The sequence below is a fragment of the Copadichromis virginalis genome, linkage group LG11 (assembly GCF_057382275.1).
Source record: "Copadichromis virginalis isolate Kocher_CV1m ecotype Utaka linkage group LG11, C_Virginalis_male_GT1.1, whole genome shotgun sequence".
NCBI classification, from domain to species: Eukaryota; Metazoa; Chordata; class Actinopteri; order Cichliformes; family Cichlidae; genus Copadichromis; species Copadichromis virginalis.
In genome coordinates, this window is record NC_140628.1 from 986,317 (window position 1) to 999,424 (window position 13,108).

At 42.7% G+C, this 13,108-nt stretch overlaps 2 long non-coding RNA genes and 1 pseudogene across 2 annotated transcripts in view; 1 reads left to right on the forward strand and 2 right to left on the reverse strand.

Annotated features, from left to right (window-relative positions):
- Positions 1 to 1,124: 1,124 nt before the first annotated feature.
- LOC146697892 (uncharacterized) lies at positions 1,125 to 7,931 on the forward strand. The gene is made up of 4 exons (XR_014922936.1): positions 1,125 to 1,325; positions 2,139 to 2,268; positions 2,980 to 3,068; positions 6,868 to 7,931. It is a non-coding gene; the product is annotated as an uncharacterized LOC146697892 (long non-coding RNA).
- Positions 3,522 to 5,353, reverse strand: LOC146697893 (uncharacterized; annotated as a pseudogene).
- Positions 7,932 to 9,826: 1,895 nt separating the features above from the next.
- The window catches only part of LOC146697894 (uncharacterized), a 30,605-nt gene continuing 27,323 nt past the window's right edge, over positions 9,827 to 13,108 (reverse strand). The window contains exons 3-4 of the long non-coding RNA XR_014922937.1: positions 12,627 to 12,767; positions 9,827 to 10,281 (exon numbers count right to left, since the gene is read on the reverse strand). This is a non-coding gene — a long non-coding RNA (uncharacterized LOC146697894). The remainder of the gene's footprint in view (positions 10,282 to 12,626; positions 12,768 to 13,108) is intronic.

The following is a 13,108-nucleotide window of genomic DNA, read 5'->3' on the forward strand; positions in this document are numbered from 1 at the left end:
TAAAAATAACCAGCGAGAGGTGAAATCAAGTAGCCAAATTTATTTTTTGACGTTGCAAAATGTTTCGTGGACATCGTGGACATACAGTACTGCACTTCAGAGTCACACTGCTAGCATCGATGCAGCGATTCTGTACTGTACAGGAGAGACATCACGGAGGAGATCGTCTGCAGCGATCAGGACGCAGGACACAATGTGCCGTAAAAATAAGCATGCAAACTTGCACTAAAAAATCTGAAACAGCGAGGTGAAAGGTGAACCGCGTTATAGCGAGGGACCGCTGTAATTTTGAAGGTAAGTCACAACATACCCTTCCTACATACTAATGTATAGAAACCGTTACCAGCAATCATTCATTTTTGTGTGGTTTTCACGGTTTGTTGACATGCTGTGTAGGTGTGTACTTGACAAGCTGATCTCGACATAACGGGAAACATCTGGTTTGACTATTCTTCACCTGTAGTTTGAATGCTGAACATTTGCCTGTTTAGATCATGAGACCAGTCACTATACAGAGATGTGCTTCTGAGTGTGGACGATGTGTCTTCTGCTGCAGTGATGCAGTTCTGCTTGTGTTGAGTGATGTAAACAACTGATCGATCTAAACGCTTTAAACGTCAAAATTGATCATTAGATTTTTTATGACACAGCAGTGGTGAGTGTTCCCACCTTCTGCTCTTTGTAACTTAACGCCATCTTTCCGTTTTCGAGTTCTGGACATGATTTTGGAGGATATCTTCGCAGTAGCGATTGACCGCAAAGTAAAGCTACCGGAAATGCACAACCCCACATCTGGTCTCAAAACAGGAAGTTAGCATTGTCTCGTGCACATAGTCAATTAATCCTGCATTTTTTTTGTCAAAGACATTTCTCACCATGAAATTACCCGATTCAAAACATGAACAGATTCACGGAGTAATCAGAAAAGTTTAGCATGAATCTGGACATTAGATTTAAGATTTAAGTTTTAAGCTTATCAGATATCACTTGTTAGAAGCTCCTTACCGTTTGAAGAAATCTCTTCTCAATCTGCTGTCCTCTTCTGCTTTCAAACTGATTTCAGGTTGATCCAGGTATCGTTTGAAACAGGTTCTCCTCTGTCACGTGACAGTCGGAACGAATCTGCGTAACCATGGTTACAGGGGACCCTTTGGCGCTCCGCTGCTCAGCAGCAAAATATTTCAGATCAATATGTAAATACTCCAACTCTAAAACCAAGTAAAATAAATATGCTGCATATGTGTATAGTGCACCGCGAACGCGTTCAATTTCTGGAAGAGGCTGTAAAACGGAGTTAAAAGGTGACCGATGGCAGCCATACTGAGGTGAGTTGTTGAGGATATGTCGAGCTGTCGATAAGCACGGCTGTTTCTGTGCTCTTATATACTGTTTTGCTGGCGTTAGTGAAGCTGCTTTCAACAATGTAACATTGTTGAACTCTGATGATTAATGAATAAACTCTCGATGTGACGACGTGAGCATGTAATTGTAACCCTGTGTTCATTTAGTCGTTTGATACCGTTTAATATCCAGCACATCTATTGGGTGTTTTCTTATAACATGCCCTGGAATCATTTTAAGTTTTACAATGCCGGTGATTTACGACTCTTTCGCGACAGTCAACTGTGGCGTAAACTCTGGCGGGTCTCAGAGCTAGCTTATGTGAGCCAGCAGTGACATCTATACATGCAGTAGCCTTAAAATACTGATTATTTATTCTGCTGCTAGGTAAGAATTTGTGTTTTATACGTTTATTGTCACATTGTGCGCCATGTTATTGTTTCGGTGAAAAGAATTTCTACAATGGCGGACTTAGACAAAATAGTGTTACTGTTAATTTGACTCTCTGCAGTGTTTAAATGCTTACATATACACAGTTTACTTGTGTCAGCTAGTGGGAGGGCAGAGAGCGCAGCCTTTACATTGTTTTATTGTAGAGTGACAGGAACTGCCTATGAGCTTCTAATCAAGCAGAAGTATTGACAGAAAATCTATCAAAGGAAATACATTGATGAAAATGAAAGAAGAGAAATATTTATATGATGTTCCATCTTCCTGAGAGCTGATTGGCTGTGATGACTCCTTCAAGTACTACATGCTACTTTGTCCTGCTAGTTAAGCCTGCTGTCTGTTCTCAGGCCTCCTCCTGTTTCACTGCCATATATCCATCACCAGAGGGCTCCACTGACCTGCCTGCTGACATCAGAGCACACCCCTGTGTCATGTGACCTGGCAGGAGTAGCAAAGCTGGACTCAGACCTGGCCCAGGCAAGTTCAAAGGCAGCTGTGGTAGAGAGAGTATATGGGCTCAAATTGTGCTCATAAATATTTTGTACTTGTAAATCAGGATTTGTGTGTTAGGTGAGCACTCGGCTGTCGGGGAAACTTGTTTTGTAAAGGTCGTTTAGCTAACCCGTGCAGGTGAATGAATTTCCCCTGACTAAAGAAATCAAGAGAAACGCACCGGGCTGCTCAGTGACTAACCACGGTTACTGTACTTTTATTATGAGTATTATACTGTAAGAGCAACAGGCTGGACTCTGCTTCTGCTCCTGTGCAGAGCTGATTATTAAATATGTGCAAACAGCAGCATGTTTTCTGTCGCTTTCCACATGTGGAACGACATTAACGCCAACTTTTAAAAAGCTGGCACTTCAGTAACCCCTCATTAGTCAATAGCTACGGATTAAATAGCAAAGCCCGATACTTATGTACTGAAACCAACTACTTCCGCTTGGCAGCTTAAGTTAAAATGTTAATTTTTTCCTCTGATTATTTTTTAGCACTGACTCTGTGTATTTTTTGTTCGTTGCAAATATTCAGGTTAAAAAACTGTCCGAATTATTTTTAATGAGTTATGTTCACAAAGTCACATGTGCAGTACTCTGTACAGCTTGCATCCTTTAGGACAAATAATTTGAAGCATTAATATTTCTTGTTCAATACTGAGCTGATAACACCTCTGTATGTTGTGACCAGGATGCAGCAGCAGACTGAACCTCGACTGAAACCTGCTCCATCATCTCATCTTTGCAGATGTCCATTTATAAAGCATCAACAACTCACAGGTAAACATGATGTTAGAAAATGTGTTAGTAAGGCCTTTTGTCAGTGATATTCAGTTAACAAACAGTCAGGTGAATAATCAACACTGAGACACTTGTGTAGGTTAACGTGCTGCACGGGTGAAAAGCTCAGAGCTAATCACACCGAACTGCAGTATTCGTTTATTTTTATAGGTTACATCGTCAATATGCAAATATAATCACATTTCCTGTTACGCAGATTCTGATGCTGTCTGTGTGTGTGTGTGTGTGTGTGTGTCACAAAGTATGTGTGTTGCAAGTCAATTTCTAAGAATAATATAATGCAAGTCAACTTCTGCGGATATGTATTTCTGTGCTGGTCTCTTGCGGTAAAGGCCAGTGTCACAGGGTCAGCTTCCTGTTTCTACAGAAAACTGTGTCTGGTGAAATATGTATAACATAACTTTTGAAGCATAAGCAAATAAAACAATAAAAACTCCCTAACATCCCTCCCTGTTGTTACCGTATTTCACCACTTCAATCATACTTTATTATCAGCTAACAATCACTTGCACATAACATTTTCAATTGTAGCATCATTCAGTATATGCGAATGTGTGTGTTCCTATACTAAATCTTCTTCGTCCGGTTCATCTTCTTGTGGCAGTCCAACATAGGTGATCACTGTGGCCTGTACCATTTTGCCAATCATTGATCTGATACAGGGTAGAATGCAAGTTGAGAACATGCAAAGCAATAAAAGAAGAACTCCTATCAAGACAAGTCCTTTGATCACGAGGGTCTTTCAGCTGCCGCTCAGCAGCCAGGTCAGCCAGTCCTCTGTGTTCATGACATAGTCTTGTTGCTGTGCATTACTCAGTTGTCGTAACTTCTCCAGGGCGGTGGTCATGGTCAAGGAATGCACGCTATCTGGAATATAGGTGCAGCAAGTGGTGTTGAATAAGACACAGAGGCCCCCTCTCTCAGCGAGAATCATGTCCAGGGCGACTCTGTGTTGCATGACCACTGTTCTGATCGCGTCGATTTCCTCATTCTGAGCCTTGTTTATCCATGTTGAGCTGTTCAGGAAAAGTCCAAATCGGTAGTCAAGAGTCTCGATTCTTAGCATGTTTTTTCCATTCCCGATCCATGGGAAAAGTGAGTGCAGGACTTTCTGTCCGGTGGTCCACAACTTGAACTCCGCTGGCACATCACTGCCCCAGATTGGATCATGAGGTTGCACGTCATCAGTGCTCCTCTTGCGTCTTGGTTGGTCCTGATGGAATATTCTGAATGTGTGGTCTGACACTAAAATTGGGGCGCAGAGTCCGGTGCTGTTGGGTGGGATGGTGAAGTATGTCTTTGAGCCACATGCCCAAGCTGTACCCTGCACCCAATATGTGCCATTCAGGAAGCTTATCCGTGCCTTTCTGTCCTGCGGCATCCGGAAAGTCTGGGAGCAGTTTTGGTTCATCCCCAGCTTTCTGTTGCCGTATGCGAAGGTGAAACACATTGGATGTTGTATTCCTGGTTCCCTCCTGACGTTGAAAGATTTTCCCTTGTCATTGGTCGCATTCAGGTGTACCCAGTATCGGTCATCACAGCTGTAGTTCCAGTCTGAGACCTCTGGTGCACAAGATACTACCTCATTAGGTTTATAGTTGATCAGTGTTCCATTACACCGTGGCAGGTCGGGTTTTGAGACTTGTGTCTTTAACTCAACCTTGAAGAAGAAGATGTCTTCGGGGGAACATGTTCCGCTGGTGGCTTTGTAGAATATACATAGGGCTTCGGAAAGGCTGGGTGATTTTCCATACAGGGTGGCTTGCATTGCTGTTGTTGGGAGGTGAGAACAGACGTAGCAGCCAGTGTGGTTGTCTTCTGTATGTACTCGGTTGTAGACGTACCGGTACCAGGCATTGTTCAGTCAGGGGTGGTTGTGCTCTTTGTCCATATCCTTTAGGTATAAGTTGTCATATGACCATTTCTTCTGCAGGTGGTGCTGTGGGTCCTCGTCTGTCCAGGTGAGTATCAGTAGGCTCACTAGGAGCGCAATGCCAGTCATTATGAGGACAAGGTTCTTCATGATGACCAGGCACACCCGGGCTCCAGGTGAGTAGACCACTGGCGAGAAGACAAAAGGGCGGGATATACCCAAACAGCCCTTTCCTCCACCAGGGAACACCTAGGAGTCGGGGGAACCGGCGTCTATGCTTGTGTTGTCACTCACTTTTTTGCAGTGGCTTTGGTGGATCCAAGATGGTCTTTCTGCTATTTTGCAGGCAGTCGGTGTGCTGAGTAAGACCTGATATGGGCCTTCCCACCTTGGTGAACTCCAATTCTTTCTCTGGAGCACTTTGATCAGGATCCAATCACCTGGTTGCAACCTGCAAGAAACTGGAGAGAATCTCTTTATTCTCAAATAATTTAATCATCCACTCTGCTAGGGTGGTTTCTCTTATAGACTTATTAATAGGCTCACTAGTGAGAGGCAGTGGGAAAAAGGTCTCCCGTGAAGTGCTTAGGGAGGATATCTGACATTCCCCCCTTTCCGACACACGTGTTAATCCGTGTGTCGCTAATGCTGCCGTCTTGTGTAGGGATTGTGGCAATACTGGTTTGCCATTACAGGTCAGTAAGTCATTGTGTAGTTCTACTCCACACTTTAGCCATTTCTTACGCTCTGCAATAGGTGCGGCTTTCTGTTCGTCTTTAAGTACATCAAGTGGTATTAGATGTGAGGTTTCAGACATCAAAGTCTGTACAGGTTGCTGTGCTGCCTTCTTTGCTGCTCGGTCTGCAAAGTTATTGCCTTCAGTAATTTCTGAATTATCTTTTTTGGTGTGCAACGCATATTGACTGTCAGTGTGAATATTTATATATTTCTATTTCTCGACCTTTGCGCAGCATGCACGTATGATAGCCGCTAGTTCTGCACTCTGTGCTGAAAAAGAGGAAGCTAAAGGTTTCGCTTCTAAAACAGTGTCTACAAAAGTAGGCTGCAGTGTACTAAAAATGTCTGGTCGGGGTTTCATTTTTTCAGTTAGCTTCTGCATACAGCTGTGTTCGGCACCATCTACTTCCGCAGGAAGGAGAGTGCTTGTCACAGTCAGGCAAAGCTAAAACTGTGCTTGTTTGCAGGGCAAGTTTTAAGTCAATAAATGCTTTGTCTGCCTCTGGTGTCCATTCTATTTCATCTTTCAGAGCTAAGTGTTTGCCATAGATCAGGTTTTGCAAAGGTTGGGCCAGCAGTGCATATTCAGGTATCCAACATCTGCAAAAGTTGCAGAGACCTAAATAACTCATCATTTGTTGTTTGGTGACAGGTTTTAGGAGCGTTCTGTACAGCTACTTTTCTGCTGTCTAACAGCTGTCTGCCTTGTCCTGTCAGTCTGTGGCCAAGGTACGTTACTTCTCGGCTCCACAATTGCAATTTATGCTGTGAGACTTTATGGCCTTGCTCTGCTAGATGTTGCAAAACTGTGTGTGTTTGCTTTGCAATCCGTTTGTGTGTAGCCTGTAATCAAGATATCATCAACGTATAGCAGGAATTTACCTGGGGCAGGAAGCGTGCAAAATGACATGGATTTTCTCAGAGCTTCTGCATAAAGAGTGGGGCTATTCTGGAATCCCTGAGGCAACCTTGTACAGGTATACTTCTGGTTGTCAAAAGACTCCCTAACACCTTTAAAACAAATAAAAAATAAACAGCTGTCGGCAGAACTGTAGGACTGAACAACTTCAGATCCTGAGTGTGTGAGGACAGAGAAGGATCAGCTCTATTTCAGATTTGAGATAAACTTTATATTTCAGTTTGTGATGATTCTGTTTGTGATTACAGGAGCCGTCCTCAGATTCAGACCTCAGCACCACCCAGTGACAGCAGACAGATCATCCTATATCTTCACTCTTTGTAGTAACTCCAAAATTAACTGAAGAAAACAGTACAAAGGTTAAAGTACCACATGTGCTGTCACTGAAAGCTGCAGCTGTTTTATTGATAAAGTTAAAGACAAAAAGTCAAAAGGATTAATCACCCCTGTAACTGTGTCACTGTACATCAGCATTAACAGGACCTCAGTTTGGTGTTTCAGAAAGCTGCTGATCTCAGACCTGCACAGCTTCTGTTTTAAACACTGAATGTACTCAGCTACATGAAGAGCACATGATGTTTTCTCTGACACAATTAAATAAAACCTGATTAAAGTCAAAGGTTGTTACTTGTATTTGAACTAAAAACTTGTGATCTGGAATTCTTTCACTGTTTTTGACAATAGTGTTATTTATCATAAAGTAATTCAGAGTCATTCATACCAGAGTAACCAGAGAGCACAACATATATTTAACTTTCTACAGGACGTAAAGCTATGCTATTATGTAAAAGTCCAGACCCTCTGAGGATTATCTGAGTACTTCTAACACTTGAGGGAAGATGAACAACTTTAATAATAGACCAACGCGTTTCAGCTTGTGGCCTTCATCAGGGCCACAAGCCCACAAAGCAAAGGTCTCCATCAGTGTTCATGAAATGCTGGGTTTATCCTTCTTGTGAGGGAGCTGCTGGTGAAGATCACGAGCCCTGCTTGATCCTGGCGACGAGTTTCAGTCTTCCTGGTGTTTCTGAAATGATGCCTCTCACTGTGGGTCAACAGAACTTCTGGCACAGGACAGCTGTAATGAAAGAAATTGAAGAAGTTTGGAAAAAAAATCTTGGAAATGCCCTATATGTGAGAAGCAGATTTTGTAGATAACTAACAAGATAACTAAAAGTATAATTTTCACCATACATTTACTAACCTTGTCATCTCCTGCACTGTCTGTTTTGGGGCGTGTCCTTCCCAGCGCTCATGAGACTGCTTTGCTGCACTGTGGTATGAGGTGCTAACCTGTTGACAGTGTTGGGAAGGTTAATTTTAAAATGTATTCCACCAAAGATTATAGAAGTAATGTATTCTGAATACTTTACAACTACATGAATGTCCTATTGCTGTGTGATTTATTACTGTTACTGAAGGTTACTCTCCACACCAACACCAACTAGATGTTTAAATCTTAATATAAATGAGTAACAGTAGGTGCACATCAGGTAAGGCTGCACTTTTTGCAGCGATCTCGTATATAAAACAGGTCGCGGCTCCGAACTGTAGTAAAGGGGCCTCTGGCTGATACGTCGGGGTCTTTTTTTTTTTCCTGGATCACCTGTTGAGAAAGAAAAAAGAAAACAAGCAAAAGAAGACTAGAGCAATAAAATAAACAACATCATGATGATCTATGGGAATATAACAGTAAATACTAAATGTTAAACATTATTGTGCAGCACGTAAGATCGACAGCGCACAGTGTGCTTTAAGGTAGGAGCCAAAAAGGAGCAGAGCAGCGGCGTTAAGGACGTCCTCGCCGTACCTGGGTCCATCAGGTCCTCCAGACGCGTGAGCAGTTTGGTGAGTTTCACCATTTGCTCCAGGAGCTGCGCCTGGATGACGGCCGATTCCAGCAATACCACCGTCTTTCACTCGCCCAGTTTGAGGACCTGCTGTCCCGCATTGGTCCCAGCATCGCCCGCCTAGACACCAACTACAGGCGCTCAATCCCACCTGCAGAGCGCCTGTCCATCTGCCTGAGGTTAGTGTTTAATACGGTAGTCCTTTATTGATACCTGTGCTAACATGGATGTGCTATGCTATCAACGAATGCTGTCGGTGTTTACTGAAAGCAAACTGTGGTACGGAGACGACTGTTTATAATATTTCTAGTGATACTCAGAAGCTCTCATCAAGTCCCGATTTAATTCGATTTATGCTGTTATCAGTGTTTGCATGATAGCATGGCTGTGGTGTCCTATCAGTGTATGCTCTCGCTGTTTGCTGATATCAGACTGTGGTATGAGGACCACTGTGGGTTAACCTTTGTAGTGATACTCACTCCTTTTTATTTAGACCTGGTTTAATTCTGGGATAGTTGAATCTTTGTATATAATCCCAGCAGACTGTTTTAGATTATATCTAATATATATCATGCAATTATCCTGATAATTACAAAAGGTTTTATGTAAGATTTATGTTTTGTAATTTAAATCTGACATCACAAAAGTATTTTGGAATTTGAATAATGTATTTTGTAACTGCAGCATTTTGTCCAGGTTCCTTGCCACCGGGGACTCCTTCAGGACCATCACATTCAGTTTTCGAGTTGGTGTGTCCACGGTGAGCCAGATCACCCCCCAGGTAGCGACGTCCATCTGGGACTGTCTAGTGGACGACTTCATGGCTGTGCCTTCAACTGCAGACTGGCGGTGCATTGCAGAGGGATTCCAGGAGCGCTGGAACTTCCCTCTCTCCCTCACAGTAGAGGTTGCATCTGCGCTCCATGGAGCTCTGTCCTGAAATTGCGGAGAAGTGCGTGAAGGCAATGTGTGTTCTCCACAATTTTCTGCCGAGAGAGGTGCCGAGAGAGGGGCACCTGCTGTGAGGGGTGTGGCACCTGCTGTGAGGGGTGTGGCACCTGCTGTGAGGGGTGTGGCACCTGCTGTGAGGGGTGTGGCACCTGCTGTGGTGGAGCCGTTGCAAGGCCTGGGTCGTGTAGCAGCAAACAACTCCTCCAGAGAGGCTGTCCTGGTGAGGGAGAAGTTCATGGCTCACTTCTCGGCGCAGGGAGCCGTGTCTTGGCAACCAAAGGAGTAGCCTGTTTGAAGTCTGAGTGACTTCCCCACAACGGCTCTTTTAAGAGCCACCCACAAACCTCTAAAGAGTGTTCCTGTCTTTTTAAAATTTTCTTAATAAATGCAGCTCTACTCCAAAATAAACTAACCTCTCTTTACTCTCTAAATAACTTGTCTTCACTATGTTCCTATAACCAGTGTGATGCAACCGTTTGGGCAACCTTATTAATAGTCATTATTTTCCTGTATGAATCGCTGTTACAGTAAAAAATGTCACTTGCATATATCATATAGGAGATATGGGTAGCTACTGGTACACAAGTCGGGGCCTGATCACCCCCGGCTGGGTCGCCTGGGCGAGGGTGTAGGATGTTGTGAGACCCGAAACACCTGATGACCCCAGGATACATCACTGAAGATGCATACCAGTGCATCCAGGAGATGTGTCTTTATAGTTAAACGTTATGTAGCACGATGTCTCCTTCCAACACAACTGCACAGTCTCACACAGACGTATCGGCATCGGCATCTTGCAGGATGGTGAGGATAACAACTGATGCACTGTTCAACACTGGTTCCAAAAACAATGTCAGTGTCCTGAAGAAAAGTAAAATATGAAGTATTGAGAGCCAAGAAAAACTAAGGACAAAATGCATTTCTAAAGATTTTAACTTTAACCTCTATACCATGATGGTCATTTGACTCATGGAGGTTTTAAAAGAAAAAGCTTACTTTCCTTTAATTAATGGCACAGTATCTTTCACCCACCAACCTTGTGATGAGTTTTGTACAAAAATATTTTCTTCTGGAACAACGCCCAGCTGCTCCTCAGCAGAAAAAAGCAGTGAGAGTTATGACAACTGCAATCCTCACCATAAAATTATCCAATCACACATCTGCTTACCTGCATAAAATTATCTGACAACTGCAATTTAACATTTACAGTTTGATGATTTAAAGTCTCACACACAAGCCGTTGGAAAGGGGAGGAGAGTCCTGCTGCTTCCAAGTAGACCACATTTCATTCATAATGTTGTAAATCCAAGCCTATTATGTATTCATGATTTGAATCCTGGGTTGTGCGAAATAAACCCTAGACAAAGTGAACTAAGGTGTAGGTTTATTAGGTTATGTTGTGGTGATCCCTGAGGCATAGGTGTTCATACTGGAGTGTAAAATTAAAACCAATGGAAGATGGACAAGAAAAGTTCAAAGCCATCATGTCTTCAGTTTAGAAAAAATAGAAAAGAAGAGGAGGAGAAACGAGCAAAAGATGCAGGTAAGCAGATGTGTGATTGGATAATGGCAGGTCATCCTGAAACAATCAGAATCAGAATACTTTATTGATCCTGAAGGAAATGATGTGGGTTACAGTTGCTCCAAGAAGAAATGGTAAAAATAGCAACAGTAACAGACTAAACTCCAAACATTATGTTACAGATTTTAATATTAATTAGTCATTGTCAGTTGTTGAGTTGTTCTGTTCTCATTGTATGATGAATCATGATGGATGTTTGGTGGCTGTTTGCATACTATGTGCACTCTCTCTCTCTTCATATGTGTGTGTGTGTCTCTCTGGTGAAATTCAGTATGGTTCCGACAACAGTTTTATGTTACAGTTTTTTACAGACGCTAGGACACATGTCTCAATACTTAGGTCACGTTGGCAAACCTCCTCACACAGTGAGCACAACAGAAGTCTATGTGGGCTAAACTGAGGACCAGTTATCATTGTTTTGGCACAAAATGCATTCAATGACTACATCTCTCAAATTTCATGAATTAGCTTCTCACTCAGACACAACAACTGCCAAAAATCTTTGTATGTACAGGACATTTTGCATGTGCTTACATACTGTTTCCAAAACTGTTAAACTTATGGCCAAAACAATAACACAATGCAAAACTTGAAAAGACAGCAAAATTCAACAACAATATTTTATTGAAACATATTTTAAATCTAAAAATGCAGTTTAACCAGCCACAGCTGATTCTCATTGTAGATGAACATCTACACAGGTGTTACTCCTTCAATTGTTCAACTCCTTCAATTCTGGCAGCCAGGAGATTCTTTCCTAGGTGTGTTGCCCTAGATGACATAAGATGTGATGTGGATGAGAACCTGTGGCCAAATGGAGAAGACCGAGTAGATTAGCATTACTATTGTATGTGTATCAGTGGATGGTGTGCATACAAATTCTTGTATTTTGGGATTACTTAGTGCAAAAAGATAAAAATACATAAACAAATATTAACGAATTCTGCATGATGTCTGATTCGTTCCAGTAACATATATTGAAATTATAAACAGAGATGTGTCCTTGTTTTACACAAGAAAACACTGTAATGCTACATGTTGTTAGTGTTTTTTAGGTCATTGTTTTGTGGGTGACAAAGTGTGTTTGTCGGCTGTCAACCTTTGCTAGTGTTCTGGAAGAATGAGGTTATTTGAGACCTGAATGAAGTGTTTTGGTAGTTGTAGTGCATTTTGAATGTGGAATGAGCTGCTTTGCCAAGCTGACGGTCAGTTAGGAGGATTGTGTGAAGAGTTTTGCAAAAGTGACCTAAGTATTGAGACGTGTCCTAGCGTCTGTAAAAAACTGTAATATGTTTTGTGTGTGTGTGTGTGTGTGTGTGTGTGTGTGTGTGTTTGTGTTTGTGTTTGTGTGTGTGTGTGTGTGGGGGGGGGGGGGGGGGGGCAGAGGGAGTGTTCGCCCAGGGCTAGGACCGCCACTGCCCATGTTTGCCTACTGGTGGTGGTCAGAGGGCCCGGTGGCGCCAGTGTCCGGCAGCCTCGCCTCTGTCAGTGCGCCCCAGGGCAGCTGTGGCTACAATGTAGCTGCCATCACCAGTGTGTGAATGTTTGAATGACTGAATGTAGTGTGAAGCGCTTTGGGGTCCTTAGGGACTAGAAAAGCGCTATACAAATGCAGGCCATTCACCTGTTCATCAAGTTCATCCAGGAGGTCTTCCATCTCCTCACCAAGAGCTCCCTTCTTAGACCGGTACAGTTTCAGCAGGCCAGGCACAAATTTGTCCCCAGGACGTCTTTGCTTGTGATCCGATGAAGTTTTTCCAGATATCTAAACAAGACGTTCACCAAAATATTGTCATTTATTCAGCACAAAAAATTCCTGGGTAGCTGTCTTGGACAGTCTGCGCCATGTTATATGCCTGATTGTGTTATCAACAGCAAAACCTACTTCAAAAATCTCTCATGAATACACATTTTGCACAGGAATAGAAACACCCTCCACAAAACCCATCTCTACACACGACTGTCAGCTTGTTGCCACACTCTGTGCTGCTTTTTGTGCCCTGAGTGAAGCTAACTCAAACCTGTTTGTGTCTGTGTGGATTTATTTCACATTTCCATAACAGGACATGCTTTAATCATCATCATATCTCATTAAATTTGGCACAA